General features: G+C 45.7%; 1 pseudogene; it reads right to left on the reverse strand.

Annotated features, from left to right (window-relative positions):
* Positions 1-6279, reverse strand: part of LOC108535893 (cysteine and histidine-rich domain-containing protein 1-like) — a 42719-nt pseudogene extending 36440 nt beyond the window's left edge.
* Positions 6280-8210: the final 1931 nt, after the last annotated feature.

Below are 8210 nucleotides of genomic sequence, written 5' to 3' on the forward strand. Positions count from 1 at the left end.
TTGAGACGGAGTCTCGCTCTGTCGCCCAGGCTGGAGTGCAGTGGCCAGATCTCAGCTCCCTGCAAGCTCCGCCTCCCGGGTTCAGGCCATTCTCCTGCCTCAGCCTCCCGAGTAGCTGGGACTACAGGCGCTCGCCACCTCGCCTGGCTAGTTTTTTTGTATTTTTTAGTAGAGACGGGGTTTCACCGTGTTAGCCAGGATGGTCTCCATCTCCTGACCTCGTGATCTGCCCGTCTCGGCCTCCCAAAGTGCTGGGATTACAGGCTTGAGCCACCGCGCCCGGCCAGTTTTGATTTATTTTTTTTCCTTCCTTCCTTCCTTCCTTCGTCCCTTCCTTCCTCCTTCTTTCTTTCCTTCCTTCCCTCCCTCCCTTCCTCTCTTTTTCCTTCCTTCCTTCCTCCCTTCCTTCCTCTCTCTTTTTCCTCCCTCCCTCGCTTCCTTCCTTCCTTCCTTTCTTCCTTCCTTCTTTCCTTCCTTTGTTAGAAACAAGGTCTTGATAGGGTGGTCAGGCTGGTCTCAAACTCCTGACCTCAAGCCATCCTCCTGCCTTGGCCTCCCAAAGTGCTGGGATTACAGGTGTGAGACCCTGCATCTGGCCTCAGTTTGTTTTTGTTATTCATGACCTAAGTGACTAAGAAGCTCACTCAGAACTCCTTAGGAAAAAAGAAGAGTACAATGCGGGTGCTTCAGGGTGTAAAACCTCCAAGATCTCTCCATCCTGCTGTTCTGCTCTTGTGGTTGTGTGGTTGAAGCTGGGTTGCCTCAGATTTGGGTTCCTGCTGATGGGAAGGGGAAAAGCACGTGGAGGAGTGTGCAGCTGGAGTCCACAGGTGCAGCTCTGGAGCTGGCACACCCACTTGCCCAAGCGTGCATGTGATAAGTAGCAGTGACACGGCCACCCCTAACTGCATGGGAAGCTGGGACGTGGCTCTGGCTGGGGAGCTGTGTGTCCAGCCACAACTCTATTTCTGAAAGAAAGATGTGGATGCACAACCAGCAGTCTAAAGCACACCAGGTGTTTGTGAATTAAAACAATTGCAATAGCACATCCAATTTCAATGCATGCAAAGTCTGGAGTGAGATGAAGAAAACACTGCTTCACAGGTATAAAGTGCTGGTGAGCAGAGCCGCTCAGGGTCTACTGTGGGGGGCTTGGACTATGGCAACTTAGTGAATCTGGAACTACATTTTCTAGAGTTCCTTCCCTGTAGGGTTTCAAGTTAGGGCTGACCAGGAGAGAAATTTGCATGAGATATGGAAAGTGGAAGTGAAGCAGCAGCTCTCATGTTCTGCAGGTGGGTGCGGGGCACTGTGCATTGTTACTGTAGCTCCAGTGCGTTGCCACTGATCTGCTGACTCACCCAGTGGCTTGGGGCAGCCAGCCCTGCAGTTCCTCAGCAGCTGCCCCATATCCCTCTTCAGCATCGCCAAATCCTCCCAGGTGCAAGTGTTGCTCAATGATAAGGGACGGCAACTCCTGCTTTGGGTTATCCCATCACTGAGGGGGCTGCAAGAGGCAGACATGGCTTACAGGTTGTGGCCTTTCTTCACATAAGGGTTTCTCAGCCTCAGCACTGTTGCTCTTTCAATCCAGATAACTCTTTGTGGTCAGAGGCTGTCTCATGCACTGCAGTGTTTAGCAGCGTCCCTGGCCTCCTCTCACTAGATAGTAGTCACTCTCACCTAAGTTGTGGCCACCCAAACTGTCTCCAGACATCATCTCCAAATGTCTTCTGGGGGACAAAAAATCATCCCAGGTTGAGAACCACTGCCTTCACATCCGGCTTTTTTTTCTCAACTGCTGGCTTTGTGACCTAGGGTAACCTCCACCCCATCTCCAGAGGCAGAGGTCTAGCGGCTCTGCTGAGGCCTCTCCATCAGCTTCCACAGTCACAGAAAAGCCAATCCTCAAACTCAGTCCCTTATTCCATGTTAATCACAGCAGTTCTGCTCAGAGATGAATTACGACTTCCATGCGTTAAGCCACTTTGCCTTCATGGACCTTCTTCTACTGTGAAAACATTAAAAATATATATATTATAGTTTAGGCCAGGTGTGGTGCCTCACGCCTGTAATCCCAGCAATTTGGGAGGCCGAGGTGGGTGGATCACCTGAGGTCAGGAGTTCACGACCAGCCTGTCCAACATGGTGAAACCCCATCTCTACTAAAAATACAAAAATTAGCCGGGCATGGTGTCAGGTGCCTGTAATCCCAGCTACTAGGGAGGCTGAGGCAGGAGAATCGCTTGAACCCGGGAGGCCACTGCACTTCAGCCTGGGCGACAGAGTGAGACTCCTCCCCGCCCCCCCAATTATATTTTATAACTATGTTGGTATAAAAAATACTATCTAGGCTGGATTCATTATTATGTATTCACTATTATACTCATTTTCCTCCAATCGTAAAAGAAATTATAATTAAAATTGGGCCCTGCCAGTATCTGGGGCTGCAGACATCGTGTGTCTGAAGGAGAAGTCGGTCTTGGGTCTGCTCCTTTTGCCGAAACCCTAATGACACCTGCATTCACTTCACATGATTATCGTCTCTGTAATCAGAACAAAAACTCATGCAACAATGATTTGTTGCTTTCAAGGCCAACCTGAGTCTGGGGAAATCACTCCGAGTACTCAGTGCTATATTCAATGGCAGCAGAGCCAAAGCGAGCGAAGACCCTTGGTCAGCGGGCGATGAGCTTACCAGCTGGGTCAATAGGAAAGATAGTGGCTGTATAGGGAATTCAAGGGAAAAGATGAGTGTGAAATAAAACTCCCTTTAAAAAATACATCAAAGAAAACAAGCATGTCTCAAAATGAAATGGCAGACATGTGTTTTTGATGTATTTCCCATTAGATTCTTAATAATAGGATGTAAATCATCAACTGCAGTCAGACGGACCAATCCCGGGGCCCCGGTCCCCACCAGCGATGGCTGTTTCTGATTAGCTTGGAGCCTACTATTCTCAGGAACAAGGAGTGCTTCTTGGGGTCTGTGAGGGACAGGAAATTAAGTCATCAGGCTTCTTGCCTATTATTTCCACACTTTCCTCAAGTTGGAAATCCATCAACTTTGAAAGAAAGACAAATAAACAGGACAAAGTGGGAGGAAGTTGGAGATGCGGTTTTATTCCACACTCCCCTTAACAAGTTTGTCCACAAGTGCTAGATATTCACTCCAGAATTAAAACACCTGCCTCACACCAGATGTTTTATAGATGGGTACCATAGTAGATGGTAGAAAGTTTGTATCAAAACACTAATTTTTTTCCTGTAGCAAAACTCTGCTTTTCTTATATGGAAATACCAGGAAACCATTTTGCAGTTGAACAACCAAACCAAAGGCAGTGGAGTTTAAGATAAATGTTATGAAAATTGCATAAAACATATCAAAACCCTTGGCAGTGTCGAAAAGCAAGATTTCTGAATCCAATGAGTAGCCGAAGAAGAAAATTCAATTCCATTTTTTCACTTTGTCTGCCAATTTTTATAGCACTTCATTTAAAATGGAATCTCTAAAGAATCAATTCAAATTAGCTTTACAGTTTACCCCAAAGAATCGCTTTAAAATAAATTGAATTGGAGCATGTGACATAATAAGTGAGCATAAAATTCATGTTAACTAGAGTCTGAAGGAAAAACTTCTCATAATAAGGAAACAAATAATCTCACTTGACTGAGCTAAAAATAGTCTTTAGATTGTCTGTTTCAAAACTGAACAAAACAGGGGAGTTGTTGTAATAATGACACGGCGTGTTTCCCCCAATGAAATGGCCTTGAATTTTGTAATAAATTACACAAAGAGAATTCTCTGGGTGAAAAGGAGATACCAGACATGAGTTACTTTCATAAATATAGTGACAGTAATGAAAATACCCTCCATCTGGGACTGAGCAGCTTTGGCCATCCTCCCCAGAGGCCCCACCATCGAAGCCAGGGCAGAGCTGGGGTTAGAGTGGGGTTGAGCCGTAACAGGCTGCTTCTCCTGTTCAGAAAACAGCTTGTGCTTCTGCATTTGTTTATTTTGATCAGGTAGAGCTATCATAAATTTACTTATGTTTTTTATAAAGTTTATTTAGATCTTAAGCTCCTTGAGGACGACAATATGTTTTGTTTATTTGTTTTGTTGTTTTTTTATTTAGTTTTTTTTTTTTTTTTTGAGAGGCAGGGTCTCACTCTGTCATCCAGGCTGGAGTGCAGTGGCATGATCACAGCTTAGTGCAACCTCAAACTCCTGGGCTCTAGTGATCCTCCCGCCTCAGCCTCCGGGGTAGCTAGGACTACAGGCGTGTGCCACCATGCCTGGCTAATTTTTTATTCTTTTAATTTTTTGCAGAGGAAGGGTCTCGTTTTGTTGCCCAAGCTGGTCTTGAACTCCTGGGCTCAAGTGATTCTCTCACCTCAGCCTCCCAAAGTGTTGGGATTACAGGTATGAGCCACGGTGCCTGGCCTGACAATATCTTATTTGACTTTGTAACTACCCAGTACCTATCACAGTGTCTGACACACAGTAGGAATTCCATTATCATTTGGGGGAGAAACACGAAACTGAATAAGCCAATGAATCAATTGATTGTTTAAATCAGATTAAACTCAGCTTTTAGATTATATCTTTTTTTAAAAATCAGTTAAATTGGGAAATGCACAGTTTTTAATTAAGGGGATGGTTGGTTTGTGGTGATTTTTCCCCCTCTATTGAAGTCAAGTGACAAATAACTTGGCTTATCTTTGAAGAAGTCTTGATGGAGATGACTTAAGGCTCTGCCTGAAAGTAACCATACAGGCGAAGTTTATCTTAAGGGAGCTCAATATCTTGAAATGTAATTATGTTGTAAAGTATGGGCCATCCCCTCTTTTCACAATACCATTTGGGCTTCCTTGCATTTCCACTATGTTCAATCAATATAACTTAGTAAAGACCGTATTTTATTTCCTGCCATCTTTACCTATCTTTCCATCCTTCCACCCATCCATTCATTAGTCCATCCATCTATCTGATTATCCATCCATCAAGTAGTTAGAGATACAGTGATGAATAATAATAGCTGACTTTTACTGAGTGCTTATTACATCCCGAGGACTGCAATAAACACTCTATGCTAATTAACTCATTTAATAGTCCCAAAAGTTCTATGAAGGAAGTACAATTATAATCTACATTTTACATACAAGGCAACTGAGGCACAGCAAGGTGAAATACCTTGCCCATATTTACACCACTAGGAAGCAGGGCAGTCAAGATTTGAACCCAGAGACTCTGGCTCCAGAACCACCTGTCTGCTGTGTTAATTAGACAGATATGGTCACAGAACATAGACTTTGCATTCTAGCAGGAGAAATAGAATTTAAATAACTATGTAATTTTAATAATAGCAATTGCTTTGAAGGAAAAGTACAGTGTGTTATAAGAGTCTATGAAAGATGGTTGGGTGCAGTGGCTCATACCTGTAATCCCAGCAATTTGGGAGGCCGAGGTGGGTGGATCACTTGAGCCCACGAGTTCGAGACCAGCCTGGGCAACATGGTGAAACCCCGTCTCTACTAAAACCACAAAAATGAGCCGGGCGTGGTGTCATGCACCTGTAATCCCAGCTACTCTGGAGGCTGAAGCATAAGAATCGCTTGAACCCGGAGGGTAGAGGCTGCTGTGAACTGAGATCACATCACTGCACTTCAGCCTGGACGACAGAGCAAAACCCTGTCTCAAAAAAAAAAAAAAAAAAAAAAAAAAAAAAAAAAAAAGAAACACCGAGACTAGTCTGAGGAAATTAGGAAGACTTCCCTGCTGAGAAGGTTGACCCTTGGGCTGAGATGGGCTGAGATGTGGCTGGCAGATGGGCAGTGAAGTATAAGCAGGAAAGAGTGTTCCTAGTAGAATGGCACATGCTGGAGAAAGAGGTATCTGTGTTGAAGAACAAAAAGTGGCCAAGTGGCCTTCAGCGTCTACTGATGTCAATATGACTAAAACTCAGCTCAAACGAGGGCCTATTCTGGAGCTCTTGACCCCACTGACCTTCCGTATCCAGTTATGGAAGTCAGAAGTCCAGGAAAGAACGGGTCATCTCCCCCTTCACCAGTGCCCACCATACCTCACCTGCCACCAACTCTTGTCTCCCGGTGCCCCTCATATCAAATCAGCTGCCCACCGTAGATCTATCAAATCCACTCGTTTCTTTCCGATCCTGTCCCACCTCCTGAATCCAAGCCACTTTCATTGCCTGCTTGGATGTCTGCAGCATTTCCCTGTATCTGATGCTCTGCGGAACGTCCCCCAGATCCCCACATGCCTGCCCTCCGCCCTTCAGCCAGACTGATATTTCCACCTGTGCCGTCACTTAGAAACCTGCGGTGATCTTCCAGCGCTCTTGGAAAAAGACAAAACTGCTGACCACGATCTCTGAGGCTGAGCATGGCCTGTGCCCCACCTAGAAAATCAGCTCTGTCCTGGACCCCATGCTCTGTCTCACAGAATCTCAGCCGCCGGGGCCTTCTTGCTTTGGTCTCTCTAGCGTGACCGACCCCTCCTGCTGCAGGGCTGTGGCGCCTGCTCTCCCCTCTTCCTGGAAGGTCCTTTTTCTCCTCTTTGTTTAATTTGCTCTTACTCATCCTGTAGATCCCCGCTGAATAGGGAAGCCTACCTATGTCCCTGCTCGGTTATCTGACCTGTCCCCATTACAATCTCTGTCCAGCTACCTCTCCGTTATGGGTGAAATTAGGTTTCCTCAAAATTCCTATGTCGAAGTCCTAATTCCCAGAACCTCAGAATGTGACTATATTTGGAGACAGGGCCTTTAAAGAGACAATTAATGTGAAATGAGTCAGCTAGGATGAGCCCTAATCCAATGAGTAGTGTCTTTATAAGAGGAAATGTAGAGTCAAAAAGAGACCCTATGGACAGGTGCACAGAGAGGAAAGGCCACGTGAAGGCACCATAAGAAGGCAGCCATCTGCCAGCCAAGGAGAGAGGCCTCAGGAAACACCAGCCCTGCCTGTGCCATGATCTTAGTCTTCTAGGCTCCAGAACTGTGGGAAAATAAGTCTCTGTGTCTAAGCCACCCAGCCTGTGGTATTTTGTTATGGCTGCCGGAGGGGACTGACATACTCTCTTTCACAGAAGCAGTCACAGTTGTAATCTGTTTTATGATCATATTGTCATCTTGACAAGAATGCAAGCTTTGTGAGGACAGAAACTGGGTCTGGTTTTACTCGGCCAGCTGTCCCCAGAGCCTGGCACGGGGCCTGGCATGTAGTGGGTGCTCAGTAAATAATTGCTTCCTCAGTGAATGAATGAATGAATGAATGAATGAACGGACAAATACAAGCGTGTGAGTGGGCCGGGCGCGGTGGCTCACGCCCGTAATCTCAGCACTTTTTGGAGGCTGAGGTGGGTGGATCACTTGAGGCCAGGAATTCGAGATCAGCCTGGCCAACATGGTGAAACTCCATCTCTATAAAAAATACAAAAATTAGCTGGGCGTGGTGGCACATGTCTGTAGTCCCAGCTACTCGGAAGGTTGAGGCACGAGAATCACTTGAACTGGGGAGGCGGATGTTGCCCAGAACTGAGATTGCGCCACTGTACTCCAGCCTGGGTGACAGAGCGAGACTCTGTCTCAGGAAACAAAACAAAACAAAAACCAAAGCCATATGAGTGACTGGTCACTGAATGAATGAATGGACAAGTAAAAATATGAGTGAACTGATGAACACACACGAGAGAAGTGATCATTACCGATATTAGTGGGTTTTACCTCTGGGAAGATTCACTTTAGGCCTGGCTTGCTTCTAGAAGCAAGGGCACCTTGTATTGACTAATATGGGTATTAGTATGCATTTATGTAATTTCACCAGATACAGCCAATTCCTGGAATTTCAAGTTTTTAGACCCTGAGAGAAATACTATTTAACGAAATTTAATCTCATGGATTTTATTTTTAAAGAGGCAAATCTCTCTCTTTAGGGTTAAAAAAGATCATTCTAACAAATATAAGTCCAACATCCTTGCAACAGGAAGAAAATACAAAAGTGAAACGTCCTCATTTGTATCTAGCTGGGTCGATTTATGCACGCTTGACTTTGGCTTGGAAAATGTCCTTGCTGGTTTCCACGGGGGCAATGACACAGTGAGAACACTGTGGAATCCCTAGGCGGGAGAGAGGGAGGGTGGGGCGGGAGGGAGAGAGGGAAGGTGGGGCGGGAGGAAGGGAGGGAGGGAG

Source organism: Rhinopithecus bieti, unplaced genomic scaffold (genome assembly GCF_001698545.2).
Source record: "Rhinopithecus bieti isolate Rb0 unplaced genomic scaffold, ASM169854v2 scaffold_12086, whole genome shotgun sequence".
Classification (NCBI taxonomy): domain Eukaryota; kingdom Metazoa; phylum Chordata; class Mammalia; order Primates; family Cercopithecidae; genus Rhinopithecus; species Rhinopithecus bieti.